The sequence below is a fragment of the Eschrichtius robustus genome, chromosome 21 (genome assembly GCF_028021215.1).
Source record: "Eschrichtius robustus isolate mEscRob2 chromosome 21, mEscRob2.pri, whole genome shotgun sequence".
In the NCBI taxonomy this organism is placed as follows: Eukaryota; Metazoa; Chordata; class Mammalia; order Artiodactyla; family Eschrichtiidae; genus Eschrichtius; species Eschrichtius robustus.
The window spans coordinates 10,920,729-10,939,365 of NC_090844.1; the positions used below are offsets into that span (position 1 = coordinate 10,920,729).

Consider the following 18,637-nt stretch of genomic DNA (forward strand, 5'->3'; position numbering starts at 1 on the left):
CCATTAATACAGCTATTCCTTTCTGAAAGTAAAGCGAGGCAATGGATAGAGAAAGCAGAATGGAAACACCCCTTAACAAACTTCGATTTTCGAGTTGAATGCAAGGAATTAGCTCATAAATTACTCATTTATCCCAGAGTTTTTCCCAAAAGCCATAGCCTGGACAAAAATTCAGCAGTGCAAACAAAAACAAAGATAAAATCCTAGATTATGAGGTGTGAGAACTTTTAAACAATATACTGGCATAACACCTGAATGTTCTCTAATCACCAAAATGATCCTTTGCTTAAGTCCATTTTAGAAGGTATAAATGAGGAATTGGCTACTGTAGTTAAAAAACACAACTTAGGTTGGTCAGCGTTACATACAAATGCCCTTACCACACTGGCTGACCAGCTTTTCAAAACCATTGAAGGAGAGGATACATCTATAAAAATCGTGAACCTTTGGGACTTCCCTGGTGGCACTGTGGTTAAGAATCTTCCTGCCAACGCAGACACAGGTTCAAGCCCTGGTCTGGGAAGATCCCACATGCTGTGGAGCAACTACTGAGCCTGCGCTCTAGAGCCTGCGAGCCACAACTACTGAAGCCCGTGCTCCGCAACAAGAGAAGCCACTGCAATGAGAAGCCTGCGCACCGCAACTAGAGAAAGCCCATGCACTGACGTGCTGCAATGAAGACCCAACGCAGCTAAAGATAAAATTTATTAAAAAAAAAAAATCGTGAACCTTCAATCGTGCCAATTAAGTAAGCAAGGTCAGGCTACAGTTAACAAACCGTGGTTCAATCCTCGACTGACAGAGGAACCTAGCATTTGCTTTTACTGTGTTTAAAAAAAAAAAAAAAAAACATTGGAGAAGGAACTAGAAAAATGAAAGATTTCAAGAACAGACTAGATTTCAGATCAGAATACCGAGTTACACAAGAATAGGGCTCCTCTGAGGGAACAGTGGGAGTCTTTCTTATGTAACACCCTGGGAGAAGTACACAAGACAGAGAGAAACAAAGCCCTAATAGATACAGGGACCACCTTCTCAGTTTTAAATCAAAATCAGAGGCTCCCTCCCATGAGGTAATACTTCAGTGTAGATGGTAGGGATTTCTACTGCACGTCTTAAGGCTCTTAAACCATTATCTTCAGCATTTTACTTAGGAGAACTTAAAGGAAGGCACTCATCATTTCTAGTAGAAAGCACCCCTATTCACCTGACAGGAAGAGATTTATTAGAAACTTATGAAGCCCATATTTCCTTACTCCTAAGGGGGAGATGTTTTTGGAGCTGATTTCCTTCATCATACAATATTTGTGACCCATGGTCAAGGTGATACAGACTAAGATTTGCTAGGCTTAGTACCTGAAGAGTTACTGACATATGGAAATACGTTCCACACCGCCCGTTAAAACGACCAGAGATGAGAAGAACCGCGTCAGTACCCCTATGGAGGCAGGAAGCCATGGAGGGAATAACACCTGCCACCAGCTCACATTGAGAAAGGCTTCTTCACGCCTTGCACTGGCCCTTGTAACACACTCACTCTGCCAGTTAGAAAACCTAATGGCAAGGGCTGGAGGTTTGTGTAGGGTTTGAGCTCTAGCAGTGCTATCATTACTCCTCGCCACTGTTTATTGCCAACCCCCATACCTCACCGTCCTGTGTTCCTGAGAAGAGTGACTTCTGTGGCCTCCGCAGCGCACTGTTCAGCACCCCTGTGCGTCCTGGTGGCCGGTACCCTTTGCCTCTACTCGGGCTGAACGGCAGCATGCGTGGAGTGCAATGCGGCAGGGCTATACTCACTGTCCCCAGATACTAAGAACGTACCTAGATGACCTAGCTTTTCTTCATAAGTCAGTTCTGATACAGTGTGCAGATGATTTGCTGTTGTGTTCAAATTCTTTGATAAATAGTCAGGAAGACAGCCTGTACTTCAGGAACTAGCTCAAAGGGACAAAGTGTCCAAGGAAAAATTACAATTTTGTAAGGCTAATGTGAAATATTTAGGACAAATGATATCTCAAGGACCTTTAATTGATGGTGCAAGACATTTTGGCTTTCCCCGCCCCAGGACAAAAGGGCATTTAAGGGGATTTCTAGACCCTACAGGCTATTGCAGGAACTGGATTACAAAGTGTTTTTTTTAGTGGCCCAACCATTATATAACTTGTTTAAACAAGGCCAAGCTGAACCTCGTTGGGAAATGAAACATTCTGAAGCCAGGGAGACCCTAAAAAGAACCCAGCCTTGGGGCATCCAAATTATGATTTACCCCTTTTTCTCTTTGTACATGAAAACAAAGGTGCCACATGGAGTATTAACCCAGCAACACAGCGGTTACTACCCACCAATAGGATATACGGCCAGCAGCTAGCTGCAGTAAACAAGGGCTTCCCCCCTCCTTGTCCCGGGGCTGTCTCAGCAACAGCTGTGCTGCATCATGAGTCACACTCTCACCATTCTTTGTCCCCCATGCCATGGAAGCTTTACTAAACTCTCATCACACATATTATTCAAGCCGATTAACTTCTCATGAGATTGTCTCGCTCTCACCAAATCTCTCCCCACAGGTGTGACAAACTTCATCCAGCCACCTTGCTCCCAGAAGAATCAGATGTTAATAATGAATATCTTTTCTGTCCCAGGACTGATCTTCAAGAAAGCCCAATGGATAATCCTGATTTTGTTACTCATGGGTGGTGCGTATCTGCGAGGACCTCATGGGAGGTGCCAGGCTGGCTCTGCCATTGTTCCTCCAGTGGTCTGTCCTAGAAAATGGTCCCTCGTCTCATGTCTCTTCTGTCCAGCAGGCTGAACTAATAGCACTGAGAGCCTGCCAGCTGGCAGAAGGAAAGCCTGCTGATACTTACAGACGGCCGCTGTGCTCTTGGGGTGGACCAGGATTTCTAACATCCTGAGGACAGCCTATTAAAAATGGTAAACATGTAGCAGACTTGTTGGATGCCATTCTCCTGCCAGGTGCACTTGCTATTCAGGTATCATTCAAAGGCTGACACTGCTGAAGCAAAAGGAAACTCTTTAGCTGATCACGTTGCCAAGACTGAGGCTCTGAAAAACAAAAACAACCAGCTAACCACTGCCTTTCCCTTTCAGCCTCCCAGCAACCTTACTGACATGGTAAAGTTTCAAGGAACAGCACCAGAAAACAGACACCTGGACACACAAGGGAAGAAGACTGAACGCACGCAAAGAGCTGTGGATACACCCAGACGGGAAGCCTATCCTTCCGTTTGAAGCTCAATATCCTATTTTGCAATATATTCACGAGTTAACACACTGGAACCCAGATAAGACGGTATTATGGGGTAAAAAATTGTCGAAAGGCTTTTGTGATAGCTCGGGAGGTGTTTATTCAAGATGTACCACTTGTCCAAAATATAACCTAGGGAAGCCGTTACATAGTTCTCAAGGGATTTTGCCATGACCTGCAGGTCCCGTTGCGATTTGGCAGACTGATTTTAGACAGTGCCCCCCTCTCAAGGTTATCAGTATGTTCTTGTTATGATTCGTATGTTTTCACACTGGGTTGAGGCATCCCATGCTGAAGGGCCACAGCCCAATCGGTAGGGAATTTATTTTACGAAGAGTGATGCCCATCTGGGAGCCCCCTCAGAACCACATGCTGACAGAGGAACTCATTTTACTGGACAAATGTTTAAGATTGGGCCCGTCACGCAGCATTTCCATCGTGCTTACCACCCCCAGTCCCCTGGGTTAGTAGAAAGAACAAAGGGAACAATTAAAACCCAACTGGCTAAGATGATGAATGCTTATTCCTTACCTGGCCTAAGGCCCTTCCATTGGTTCTCCTCAACCTCAGATCCACCCGTTTGGGAAAACATTTGTCTCCTTTTGAACTGATCAGGGGGAGACCAGTGAGACTGGATGAAGGACTATATGAACCTGTACTAATGAGAAGGGGTATGTTACGTTATTGCAAGGGTTTAATTGCATTAACAGGATATTATAAGCTTGTTTCCGGACCTTATCACAGTACTCTTTCTTTAAATGATGATCAGATGCCCTATGACCTGCAACCTGGAAAAGGCATCATTTAAAGGACTCTCTCCAACCTAGATGGAAGGTCCCTTATCAGGTTCTTTTAAGTAGCTCATGCACAGCAAAATCGAAGGTAATTGACTCTTGGATTCATATTTCCCACCTAAAAAGGCACCGATCTGGTCTACAGAGAGGACTGCTGACCTCAAACTCCCCTTAAAGCGATGCTCTGATAGGAAAGAAACACCAACGCCAGGACGAGAAGACGACGACATCAGAAGGAGACAGCTATCCCAAGATGCTGGACCTTACCGTATGATTATTAATAACATTTTCTTGATTTCTTGGACTTTTTGCACATGAATCAAATGTTTTTCTATCATGGGTACGATCCTGTGCAGATTTTAGAAGTCATTCCAGTTGTTGGGTTTGTGGTCAATTACCTACATCCACTACTTCTGGTTAGGGGGTTTCTCCTCTCCAAGGCTCTGATTGGATGGCCCATAGAAAATTTTAGAAAAAAGAAGTTCAAGTTCTGTCTGATCCGCAGCTGATGCTACTATGGGAACCCCTCACTTGGCCAGTCAAGCATTCTTGCTCTGACTTTGGCCATAAATGAGTTTTCCCTTAAAGTTACTCAAGCTCAATTACAGCAACAGCTAAATTTCAGTCAAAAATTATAACTTCCTGACTATTAGGAGGGACACCCCCTCAGTTATGGGATAGGTTTATATGGCTAATACCAGGCTGTGGTCCCTTAAGGCGCCTCCCTATGTTGGGAACAATTAAATCACACTGAAGATATTCAGCCTAATAACACCAGAAAATTAGGCTGGGTGCCTTAATGAAAAATGTCAGTGTATCATCATTTCCCTTAAAGATAGTGATTGATATGGAACAGACTGGGTCAGGTGCCCAGGAGTATACTGGGTTGCACCCAGTGGAACTCAGTGGTTTTGTGGCACCAATCTACATCCCTGGCTTCTTCCAGGATGGATGGGAAGATATACTTCAGGATTCCCTAGGGCTCAAGGCCACTTGTGTGCTAATTTAGAGATGACTCCAGCAAATTTACCAAGAGATCTGTATTCCCGTGGTATGATCATGTAGCATCTATTTTTATGCTTTTAGTAGGATTGGAAGATGGACCTCCCCATATCAAAGCCTTAACAGAATTCACCCAAAAGCCCCTAAATGATTAATCATTGAGGCCTCTATGATGAGAAAAGCGGTTATTACAAAATCACATGGCCCTTGATAGCCTTATAGCATCTCAAGGAGGCACCTGTGCTATAATTCAAACTGAATGCTGTGTTTTCATACCAGACAAATCTTCTAATAGGATGCATTTAATGACCCACACGAAAAACCAGATTTCTGCCTTAAGTGATTCACTTCCTAGTCTTGGTGATCGTTTTAGGGAGCTGGTTTGGTTCCAGAACCTCATGGCTTAAATCCCTACTTATGACTTTATTAATGTTACTGCCTGTATGATATCCTGTCTGTTTTATAAGATCATTGTCTCTTGTATTACCCAATGTGTAACCAGGCCTTTGACAAAATGAATGATGGCTAAAATCTTGAGGCAGTCAGTCATATATATATATGACTCTATATTGAATAATTGGAATAGTGCAACTCTAGATATGAGAAGAAACAAGGAAAAAGACTTCCCGGATCATAACAGATTAGTTAGGACAGGTGATCCAGAGAATTTTAGGTTATCAACAGGGCCTAATCCAAAAATAAAACATTGGCCTATCAAGTCCTCATCTGACCTACAAAATGAGAATTCCCAGCACTGTGGGACAAACTGGCCATGAATGGAGGATACCAGGCACCATTCTGTGCTCTGGATACTGGCCTTAGTTAAGATGCACACCTAAAGGATATTTTCACTGAGCCCAGACTCTTGCATCTTCTCATGCATAGAAAAGCACTAAAATCATTAACCTGAGATGCCTGTTTTTGTGGTTAGCAGGAATCTTTGTTCAGAATTTCCTGTTTCAAGCAAAAAACTCCTACGTACCCTGGCTCCTCTGTAACCTCTGAGGGCTGTCTGACAGGCTATAGTCCTCAGTATGGCCCCCCAAAAAACCTGAAGGTTGTGCGTTTTTCTTCATTCAGTCAGCAGTAGACTGGTGCGGTTGACACGAGTGCTTCACAGTGGCCTAGCCTATATGGTAATGAATAACTCGTTACATGTTTTTTATGGCTTATAACGTCAGTCATATTCATAACACAGTATTGGGAACATTGTTACATAAAAAGACATTTACCTGTGATAGGCTAGCTAATCCACCGTCTGTCCCAACTACGAGAGACACAAAGATCTAAAACAGTAGTAAGAGCACTAACACATTCTTAATTTTATATCGAATACCACTCGCCTTATGCCTGTGTAAGGATAGACTAGTACCTACATGTATTTCATGCATTCATGACATACCTGACTCTTGTTTCAGTATTTCTAGGCTGTGTGGTTTGTCTGAGTTTTTTCAAATTGTTGCAGATCTCCAAAAAATTTCCAATATATTTATTGAATAAAATCCACCTTTAAGTGGACCCATGCAATTCAAGGTTCACCTGTATAATGGGCTGGAAGAGAGGAGAGAGTTTCTACAACCTGGCAGATGATTTACATGGGCTCTGTCCCACCTGTCTGACAGGTGAGAAAAGACATGGCTACCTGGTGAGCTCTCCCAGCCCATTGTTAGTGAACCAAACTTGGGTGCAACACTGGGTTGTGGTGAAGGAAAGTGCAGCGTTTGTAAGGCATCCAACCTGGGGCCAAACAAGGAGGACGGGCAGCTTGTGCTCAAAAGACCTGAACCCCCTGTGCCACCACCCCATCTTTTAGGGGAGGGTTTTTAAAGACAGGGTGCAGGAGAGGGTTGCAGGGTGTGTTGCCCTCAGTGTTCAGGCTAGAAAGAAGATCCTCTAGTGAAGTTGTGACATATGAATTTGTATCAATTCCCTTCAGTCTCACTGGGCCTGAGCAAGTTAAGAGTACCTGATAAGTAAATTAGGAGTCTGAGATTAACATACACACACTACCGTATATAAAATAAACAAGGACCTACTGTATAGCCCTGGGAACTATACCCAATATCTTGTAAGAGCCTATAACGGAAAAGAATCTGAAAAAGAACAGATATATATGTATACATAACTGAATCACTATGCTGTACACCTGAAACAACACTGTAAGTAAACTATACTTCAATAAAAAAATATATCATTGATGCTTGATTAAAAAAAAAAGTACCTCGTAAGAGTCCTTCCATCTAGGTTGGAGACAGTCCTTTCAATGATGCCTTTTCCAGTATGTATGATCTTTATCCAAAGAGAGATTGCTGTGATAAGCTTCAGAAACAAACTTGAGTGTCCTTTAATAATTCAATTAAACTTGACAATTATGTAACATAATTGGGATAGTTAAGGAGTTTGGGATTAACATGTACACACTACTATATATAAAATAGATAACCAACAAGGACCTACTGCATAGCCCAGGAAACTCTGCTCAATGTTATGTAAAAACCTAAATGGGAAAAGAATTTAAACAAGAATAGATACATGTATATGTATAACTGAATCACTTTGCTGTACACCTGAGACTAACAACCTTGTTAATCAACTATATAATATAAAATAAAAATTAAAAAAAATTACGTAACATAATGAGCTACCTGGGAGGTGAGTCTTAGTAAATAGACTTCAATTAACAAAACTAGAATTATGACATTTTATCAGGACCACCAGATTTTTCAGAATTCCATACAATTTCTAGAATATATTAACATTTACCCATACAGTATAACCTAAGGAGGCTTATCATCACTCATTTGAGAATGCTTCCCATGTAACTAAACATACCGAGCAATCTTAGTTTAATCTCTCTCAGATGCTTTGGGGTTCTGGGTTCTTTTTTTTTTTTTTCTTTAAACAAACCTGTCACAACTTATTTTTTTCCATATTATAGCTTGTCCCTTATTTTCTTTCCCATTTAGAAATAACGAGCTTTAGGACCAAATTACTTTCCCCTTTAACAAAATGCATTTTCAGTCCTCATATACCTTCTTTTAATGAAAACAAACATCCTACTTTTCTTATATACTGAAATGTTTCCCTTATTTTAGTAGCTTTACATACATATATTACAAGTTTTAACCCTTAAAAACTAATCTCTGGCAAAAACAAGAAGCAATTGTGATCATACCACCGTTTCCTGATTGGAAAACTTATGAATATATTCTACAACCTCCAGAAACATACATCTTCTCATAGCATAATTTCTTTCCTCAATGTGGTATAAGACGTGTGTCTAAAAAACCCAAACATGTTTAGGTTTTCTCTCGTAAGACAAAAGTGGGTAACCTTAGACTCATTTAGCAAAACTCTAAAGTTTCAAGTTGCCAAAATCTGGAGAGACTATTTTTATAGTAGATTTTCTAAAACATAGTTATTCCCAAAGTTCAACTCCCAGAAATCTTACCTTATTTACATTTAACTTACTTAAAAGTTCCATTGTATCAAGTTATTTTCCTTGTGACGATTCTGTAACAGGATTAATAAGATCTTATTAACTTTCCTAAATACAATAAAAATTATAGTTCATGCCTCTGAAGGCATCTCTGTCTTCAGGCATCAACAAGCTTAAACTTTAACACCAGATATTAATACTGAATATTCACAGATCATGTGACCCTGAAATTCATTTGGGTTAGTTACTTTTATATTTCTGAGAATTTAGATATTTAATTTCCTTTAAGCCAATTACATAGAGCTCATTTACAAATTAATTTTGATAGCATCTGGAGGTAAAGACATATCTCTATAACATACACAGACACCCGTATAGACACAGATCTCAGTTTTCCTGCTTGAGTTAAAACTCTCCTTCCCTTTTTTCTCTTCAGTCTCAGGAATTGGAGATCGTCAGAACATTTGTATCTCAAAGGCACAGGGAGAGTAAAGCAAGTTCCTCTTAGAAAGCCAGCTTCCTCTCACTGCATATGCAAAAACCAGTCTTTCAGAACATCAAGAGAGCCCCATTTTGGCCATTTTCAAGGTGAGATTTCCTTCAGTACCCAAATAGCCGATTCAGTTTAAATAACAGACAGACAATAGTACATATCATTTGCTCACATTCACACAGCTCACCTCCGGACAAACTTGTAGGTGGCTCTGAATCGGGCTCAAGAGCAGATTCAGCCTTCAGTTTCTACGAGTGTCTACACCACGTTCAGGTTACTGGGGCCCTCTAACGAGGGTCGATACCAGGGACGGTCTCTGAGATCAATTCTTTCAATTTCTTTCCTACCAGTGGGGTCTCCCCCAAAACCAGGACCCCCTAGCAAGGTTCAAAACCAGGAAGAGAAAACAGGGTTTGAACTCATGTACCAAGACACAAACACATACATACCCAAGATAAGAGCCAAACCCATTCCAAAAGGCTCACTTTGATTCAATAGCATAAAGGCTAAGGAATTTCATACCATTTACCTTCCCCAGTTTTAGATGAAATATGGTGGCGTGATTTAGAGAGCTACTGGGGCCATTTCTCCCTGGACCCCAAGAAATAATGGGGCTAAGCAGTGTTACAATAAAATAACATTTTCTTCCTTTACGTGGGAGCCTAGCTGAAAATGTCCCAGTTTTGTAAAATACACCCTAGGGGACTCCAAGATCGAATAGAGCTCTGATTTCACATTCTTTCGCACAGCCAGTGTCATCAGAACCAGACTCGCGTCCAGGGCTTCTCAGGGTCACAGTTCCCTAGTACAAGAATGGAAAGTTTCCTACCTGCTGTTCCAACCGGGGTGCAGATGAGCTGTGGTCCAGCAGGGGGTGACTGTAGGCAGTGCCGGATGACCGAGAGACTCCTCGACCCAGAAGGGAAAACCCAGTTAAAGTGGTGCTCTGCTGAAAACCAGATGACTAAGTCCTATGCCTCCCCTCTCCCCAAAAGGAAAATCCCAACCAACGCACCCAGTAGGGAAGAACACCTGGTGTTGACACACAGGTTCCACCACTTACCAGATGTCTCAGACCAGGACCACAGCCTTGCTTCCTTCAGGGAATCGAAAGCACCGTGGCCCAGCGATGCCCAGTCAGCGGCAGGCACTGGGGGCTGTCCCTGAGACAAAAGCGCCCGGGCAGCTGCTGGACAGGATCCCAGAGCCGCCACCAGCCAGGGGCTGATGTGCCACAGGTGGGAAACCACTCAGCACGAATGTTCCATCTGGGTCACCATAACTGTTACCGAAGCAAAGTCTGCTCGCCTGATACGCACACAGCGAAGCCAATCTGACACTGGGTTGTGGTGAAGGAAAATGCACAGGAGTCCACTGTGTTCCCTGCAAGCAAAGGAAGAAAAGGTTGAAAGTACAAGGTTAAAAAGAGATGTGTCAGGCGGGTCCCACCAACGTACATACATCAATCATTGTAAGGAAACATGACAGCGCACGGTGGTGGGGCAAAGGGGGCAGAGACAGAGACTTGAGACAGACACTTCCCAAGCTTGCACCGTTACATTTGCATGGAAATTAATACCCAACAGAGGCTGTAATTCTTAAAAAGTATACGTGGAAGGTCTATGAAATATGATCATATATCATGAAAAGTGTACTTGGCAATAAAGGAAAACACAGTAAATTCCAAAGTTAACAAAGTGGTCATGTTCTTTCTAGCACAGGACAATAAATGTCAAAACAAATACCAAAATGATAGACTTTTTTTTTTTAAATACCACATTTTTGGAAAGAAAATAACATTACTAAATAACACTTGGGTTTAAAAGTAAATCAGGAGGGGGTTAAGAAATATTTAGAACTGAAGAATGAAAATAAAAACAAAAATGTCAGAATTTGTGGGACAAAGTTAAAGCAATACTTAAAGGAAAACAAAATATTCAATATAAAAATTTACAAAGAGGAAAACTCAAAGTAACATGAAGGAAGGACATAAATATAAGGACAAATAAATAGATTATTGGAAAAAAAGAAAAGAATAACCAAAAAACCCTACTGCTTGGAAAGATGAATGACTGATATAAACAAATCCTGAGAAGGAGGTACAAATAAAATATAGAGCCAACCAAAAAAACTAGACATTAAGAGGTTTGCCAAAAGTGTATTTTTAAAAATTATGCATTAATAATTATGAAGCGTAGATGAAAGACATTTTTTGAAAATATAAATGGTAAAATTGCAACAAGAGGAAACTTGAATCAATACACATAATAGAAACTGAAGGACAATCTACGCTCTCATGTCACACGATACGGAATAAGCTGCACTGTGAAGGTGAAGGATGAAGAACACGATTCCCAGAGCAACCCCTGAAAACTGAGCGTGCGGTTAGAAAGGAGGAGAATTAAAATGGAGTATGAGAACAACGGACCCACTCAGAAGAGGCATGGGCACGATGAACAAGAACAGATCAGGCCTGCGTCCATCCAGATAAGTAGTTACATTAGATGCATCAGACTAAACAGAACCATGGCTGTTGGGCTCGAGAATGCGCTCTCAGAGACCCTCACCTGCGAGACCTGCAGAGGCGCAGAGAGCCTGGAGGTGACAGGTGGTGAGACACCGACTCCGAGGAGCTTGACGGGCAGCCGGGCTTCAAGAGAAGCAGAATCATCAGGAAAAAAGAGGGACACCTCACACCGAAAATAGATCATTCATCAGGAATAGGGAACCCGCACGATGAGCCTGCACCGGGCGACACAGCTGGCAAGCACGGGGAGCCACACGGTCGGAAGGGGCGGGAGGGGCAGTGCCGGGACCCCAGCGCCTGCTCAGTCCCCGGCAGGCAGCGGGCGAAGCCACGCAGACCTGAGCCCCCTGGTGTCAGCCGGGAGGAGATCCGCGGAGGCCTGGACCCAGTGCTTCCACTCCTGCGATCACCCCAAAGCTCCGGCCCACAGCAGGTGGGGCACACGGGTGTCCCCTGCAGCACGGCTGGTGACCCTGCGGAGCCGGAGCCCATCTGGGTGGGCAGTGCTGAAGGCCTGGATCGGAGTGACATGGGTCCCAGGCTGGACCTGGAAACGACAGAGAGAACGTCTGTCTCCACACAAAAAAGTACTGAGCGGGAAAATAACCAACATCCGTACCCAATGCCATTTATACAAAATGACAACAATATGTGTTTTTAAAGGAACATGTTCACATAAAACTTGCAGCCAACAAATACAGTCGGCGCTCTGACCGTGTCCCCTGGCCAGCTTGTCTCTCTGTCTGCAGAGTGGCTGCACCCAGGGCAGGCAGGGAAAGGCTGGCACTGACGCCCAGAGCAGCCCACCCACTACTGCCGAGCCGGCCCTCAGGGCTGTCCGTGCCTCCCGGGACCAGGACCCATCCGGCTGCCCGTGGTGCACTGAGAGCGGGCCTCGTCCCCTTCCTGCTCCACCCGCCTCCCTCCAGCACCCGAGTGCGCTGCCCGCCCTCGTCTCGGTGTCTGCTGGGAAGGGATCCGACGCGGGACAGCAGCGCAGGGCGAAGCCCACAGAGGACCGGGGGACGGAGCGGGGACAGGAAAGAAAGTCACAGATCCTTCAGGGGAAAGGGCCCTGCCGCTGACCAATGGTGCTCACGTCCAGGACCTAAGGAGGGTGATGGGCCCAGTGTCCTCCCCTGAGGCCTGACAACAAAGGCTCTGCCTGCCCTGATCTTAGGAGGTGGCCGAGGAGGACACTGGTTCCTACTTGAACTTTTTAAGGGTAAACAATTCTTTTATAGACCGAGTATACTAAAGCTTTCTCCTCAGAGCCCAAGAGCCTGTATGATTTGTACACTGAACTAGAAACTAACTGGGCTCAAATTCGTGTCCATAAGTTTCAGAGCTTTGTTAACTGGCCTATAACATTTCCACTGACAAAACAGTAAGTGATTTTTATTTTCATCTTCTGCTTAAGAGGCCCAGTCAGGTGACTGTTCGGCCTGAATGTTAAAAGCTACGAGTTTATTATTTGCAGGATTGTAAATGACACTCAAGATACTGAAAGTAATTGTCAACTGATGTATTAAAAACTTGAGTTTCATTTCCCAAATTGTGCGTTCTAAGCATGATTTCATTTACTAGAACACCTTATTACACTAGAACTAAGAAAGACAGGAAAAAAAATTATCACCACATAGTTACATGCACAGAATCAGTTATCTCAAAATTCTCTTTTAAATTTTGAAATCTGAATTTTCTATTTTGAGTCTCTTAAGAAACTTATTGAGGGGCTTCCTTGGTGGCACAGTGGTTGTGAATCCGCCTGCCAGTGCAGGGGACACGGGTTCAATCCCTGGTCCAGGAAGATCCCACATGCCACGGAGCAACTAAGCCCGTGCGCCACACCTACTGAGCCTGTGCTCTAGAGCCCGTGTGCCACAACTACTGAAGCCCATGTGCCTAGAGCCCGTGCTCCACAATGAGAGAAGCCACCGCAATGAGAAGCCCGCACACTGCAACGAAGAGTAGCCCCCGCTGGCCACAGCTGGAGAAAACCCACGCGCAGCAATGAAGACCCAACACAGCTAAAAATAAATAAATAAAATAAATGTATTTAAAAAAAAAAAAAACTTACTGAGCCCTCTATGCAAACAAAATTGAAAATGTAGATGAAATGGATAATTTCCTAGGAAAAAATTTTACTGAATTCAACCCCAGTTGTGACAGAAAGCGTAAAGGGGCTGATTTACACAGAAGAAATACAGAAATTCATCAGGGAACTACCCCACAAAAAAAGGACCAAGCCCAGGCGGTTTCAAAATAGAGAGTTCCACCAAACTTTTACAGTTCCAATAGCTCCAATACGAAATTATTTCAGAGAATAGATTTCAATTTTTTTTATCAAGCAAGCATAACATACCTAAAACTGATTCAGAGAGCCCTCACACACAAAAGAAAATTTTAGACCAATATCATTTATGAACTTGTAAAATTCAAATAAAATACTATGTAAAGTTTCAAATAAAATATTAGCAAGTAAAGCGGACTCTCATACCACATTAAGAAAGCAAAAGTCTACTTCCGTGGTGGTGCAGTGGTTAAGAATCTGGCCTGCCAATGCGGGGGACACAGGTTCAAGCCCTGGTCCGGGAAGATCCCACATGCCGTGGAGCAACTAAGCCCATGAGCCACGACTACTGAGCCCGCACGCCTAGATCCCGTGCTCTGCAACGAGAAGCCACCGCAATGAGAAGCCCGCGCACCGCAACGAAGAGTAGCCCCCGCTCGCCACAACTAGAGAAAGCCTGCGTGCAGCAATGAAGACCCAGCACAGCCAAAAATAACTTAAAAAGAAGTCAACAACCAAGTGAGATTTGTACGGGAACACAGGGTGGTTTGATACGGGAAATCTATCAGTACCATCTTAATAGGTCTGAGATGGAAAGCTGCATGATTACCTCCAAGATGCTGGAAAAAATATTTAACAAAATTCAACACCCATTCTTAACAGAAGCACTTCAGATAATCTGAACAGATGAATACTTCTTATCACGAAAATACCCTAAAGGCACAGGTTCCCAGAAGGGGATACAGAGGTGTCTGCAAGGACTTTACTATCTCTGCTGTTTAACATCCTGTTGGGTATTTGCCAATATAACTAGACAAGAAAAAACAAAGATGGGCCTAACAACTGGAAAAGCAGTAAAAGCATCTCTATACACAGGATGGTATTATGCTTGGAAAATCCAGATAACCAATGACAAAACTAACTAAAAAAAAAAATTCAGCAAGCTGGCAGGATATAAATTGACATGCAAAAAGCAGTAACCTTCATATACAAAAATTACAAGCAAATACAATGGGAGAGAAAAGCCCTTTCACAATAGCAAGAAAAGCAATAAGCAGCTTAGGAGTACACCAGCCAAGAAGTGTGCAAAACCTGCATTAGGAGAAACTTGAAACATCCTGGACACACAAAAGCGGACATGTCAGACTGAAGCTGGCCGCGAACCCTCCGGCCTGGCTATCGCTGAGCTCAGGGTCTCACGCCTGCCTGCCCTTGGGTCTGGGTCAGCTTTGTGACAACAGAATGTGGCAGGAAGGACGCTTGAGAGTTTCGGGCAGGATGGGACTGGCAGCCTCACCTCCTGTCTCTGCACCATGAGCCTGAGAAGCCGCAAGTCCTCTGAACTTGCGCAGCTGCTGTGGGAAAGGCCTGAGGCCACGTGGAGGAGAGGCCCTCACGGGAGCAGCCCTCCCGCGGGTGGCGAAGCAGCCCCGGGCCCTGCAGGGCGGCTGGGTGACCGCATAGAACAGAGCAGGGCCCAGCCAATCAACTGTGACTCCTGACCGAGAAGCGGCAGGTGTTTCAACCCACCGAGTTGTGGGCGGTTGGCTACGCAGTGTTGGTGATGGGAAGAGCAGACACGAACAAGTGGGAAGGCTTTCCTTGTCCCGGGACAGGTGCCTCTGCGCCACCAAGATGTCAGACGCCTCCAAGTTACTGCGAAATTAATGGGATCTCAACAGAAGACCAATAACCCTTTTTTTTTTTTTTTTGCAGTTCAACAGAACTGTATGATATTACAGTTCATTTGGAAAAATACACAAAAATAGCTAGAAAACACTAAAACAACCCACAGCGTCTCTATGATGGAAAAACTGCTGGACTGACCAACGATGACCAACGGGAGAGGACGCCAAGACTAGAGACGGAGCCACGCGCCCAGGAAAATCCAGCACAAGAGGAGTGGCATCTCAAATCAGTATAGAAGACGGACTTTTTATCACGTGGTGTTGGGGCAGCTGGACGGCCATCTGGAAAAAGACAAAATTAGATCCATTCTTCACGCTACCTGCAAGAATAAAATCTAAATGGACCAGAGATTGAAATGGGGAAAAATCAGGTTACACAATTCCTCCATACCCTGGGTGGAGAGGAAGGTTTTCTAGCTATGATTCAAAATCCAGATGTAATGAGAGACTCATCGATTTGACTTTAAAACAACTTGCGTGGCAAAAAAAAAAAATTTTTCCCTCTTGACAAAGATGCCTAGGATTTAATCTCTTAGCAACTTTCAGGTATAACACGCAGCCGTGTTGATTGTATTTATCATGTTGGACGTCACATCCCTAGTATTTATTTGTCTTGTACCTTTTGACCCCCTTCATCCAGTTCCCTCTCCCTACCTGCCCACTTCCGGTGACCACAAGTCTGATCTCATTTTCTATAAGTTTGTTTGTTTGTTTTTGAAGTATAACTGACTTCCAACACTATGTTTGTTCCTATTATACAACAGTGATTATTTCTATACATTACAAACGGATCACCAGGGTAAGTCCAGTTACCGTCTGTCACCACACAAGGATGCTACATAATTATTGACTATTTTCCCCACACTGTACACTTTATAAATGGATGAATTGGATGGTATGTGAATCATAGTTCAAGAGAGCTGTTAACATGAATGAAATCTGTCACGAGGAGTGAAGAGAACAGGACGGAGGGAACAGAGAAGGCAGTGACATTTCTCTAAACACAAAACTGTTTTGAACAGTTTTGACTTTTGGATAATATTCTACGTGTGCGAAAAACACAATCAGATTAACAAGAATTGGAGAAAACCCTAACACTGAATGCAAACAGAAACAAGTGCACAGGACTGTCTCTCTAATAACATGATCACCTGAAGGCAAGGTGGGCAAGAAGGAGGGTAAGTAACTGAACACAGAGCACTGTGACTGTATACCCTCGGAATAAAGAAGACAATCCTGCAAACTCTTCTCGGTTGTTGGATTCTGTCCACGGGTGGCAGTTCTGCACCTGTGTGCACACGTGGACGTGTGACCCGTGTGTGACCTCACTGGTACTGTAGCCAGAGTCCCTGCAGAGCAGGACAGGACGGGCGGGCGAGGGGAAGGGCCTAGAGGCCGTGACCACCCGCTGGCGATGAGCACGTGGCACGCTTACCTCCCGATTTCCAGACACCATTCCTCACGGAAGAACCAGGCCCTCGGAGAGACGGGTGAATCCAGCACAGGGAAACACAGCGCAAGGGCATCCTGTCGCATAGAAAACGGGGAGGTGATCAAAAACAATGACGGGTGTAAAGAAGGACGCTGGGGGCAGCGTGAACTCCCCTAGCGAAGCAGGGACAACGTATAAGGACAACAGGGAGTTACACATAACCTACAACCTACTGTGCACAGAATGAAGCTACGGAATAGAGAACCGATGAACCCGTACGTATAATAAATTAAAAGTGGGACGATTCTATTTACGACAGAACGTGGCTAATCAATGTGGGAGGAACGATGGACTCGGGAAGTTGACAGTCCGCGAGCATTGCAGGAAGAGTGGGTTTGTGAGCGGACGGTAAACCTGGGGCAGGAGGCGGCTCCGTGGAGACACGGGACCTTCGGTGTCACCGCCTCCCCACACGTTCCTCGTTAATGACGAGAGGGACGATGACAACTGTCCAGCGAGAACCAGACAACAGTGCGATCGGCCACCGAGTTTCACACACACACGCCTCGGGGCCTGAGGCCCGAGGAGGACAGCAACGCTTACCTGGTTCTCCAGCCAAAGACGTGTCCCTGAGTCCAGTCCTGACAGAGCTCCCGACCCGCCCACCCTGAGGGGGCTTCCACCGCACAGCTGGCTGCTATTCCTCCGAAATACCCAGGCTGTCAAAGACTAAGGCCGAGGGACGTGACACCCGAAGGCCGCAGGGGTCCCGGGCTGCGTCCAGGCCAGGAGAACGAGGACAGGGACGATGGACGGGGCGGTCATCCAGCTAAGAACCTGGCTGCACGTCAGACCAAAGTGCAGGCTGTGCCGTTTCTCTGGCTGATACCAACTGAGGTTACTTAGGAGAACGTCCTCCCTCTTAGGCTCACGCACGCAGCATCGAGGGGTAATGGGACGGGGGGAAGACGGGTGAAACACGCGTGGCAAAATGGTAAGAATCGGTAAACCCAGGTAAGGGGTGTATGGGGTTTTGTTTGTCTGTATTTACTATTTTCCCAACCTTTTTCTAAGTTTGAAATTAGTTCAAAATAAAAAGTTGGAAGATAAACATAAAATGGAACAAAGAGTACACTCCTGGGGTCTTGGCTTCTGAGAAGGGTGCTGAGTCCCGCGCCGCTGCTGTCTCCCCTCCGTCAACGAAGATGATTTTGAAAAAGGTCAGCAGCTTCAGACTGGAAACATCCTCTCTTGAGGGCTAACTGTCACAGGCTGTTCATCTGAACCCAAATGAAAGACCATGAGCACGGTGGGATGAAAACGTTCAAGGTTCGCATTTCTGTAAGTGGTCCTCCTGTGGGGGTGGGGACTCCAGGGCAGAAAGTCCTTCTCACCTGACAGGCGATCCGGGGCGGCCGGGCCGAGCAGCAGCACAGAGATGCCCCCGGGGACACCTGCTTCCCGGGCCTCAGGCCTGTCCCCGTGACAAGGGCGGGGGAACCTGTGGGTGTCAAAACTGAGTGTTAGGCAGAAAGGATGCAGGAAGGGGTGATGGCTTCCTGCTCCAGGCTTACCCTCCTTGGCAGAAGACATGCACCCCCAGGACCCCTCCCGCCCTCCCAAGCCCACCTCATACCTGGGGGCGCTGAGGGGCGAGGGGGCTGAACACCCAGCCGGCAAAGGACGAACTGACGAAGGTTAACC

General features: G+C 44.8%; 1 long non-coding RNA gene across 1 annotated transcript; it reads right to left on the reverse strand.

The window, feature by feature from the left end:
* Positions 1-9,800: 9,800 nt before the first annotated feature.
* Positions 9,801-11,874, reverse strand: LOC137755926 (uncharacterized). The gene is made up of 3 exons (XR_011072130.1): positions 11,561-11,874; positions 10,057-10,376; positions 9,801-9,902 (listed from the first exon to the last, which is right to left on the reverse strand). It is a non-coding gene; the product is annotated as an uncharacterized lncRNA (long non-coding RNA).
* Positions 11,875-18,637: the final 6,763 nt, after the last annotated feature.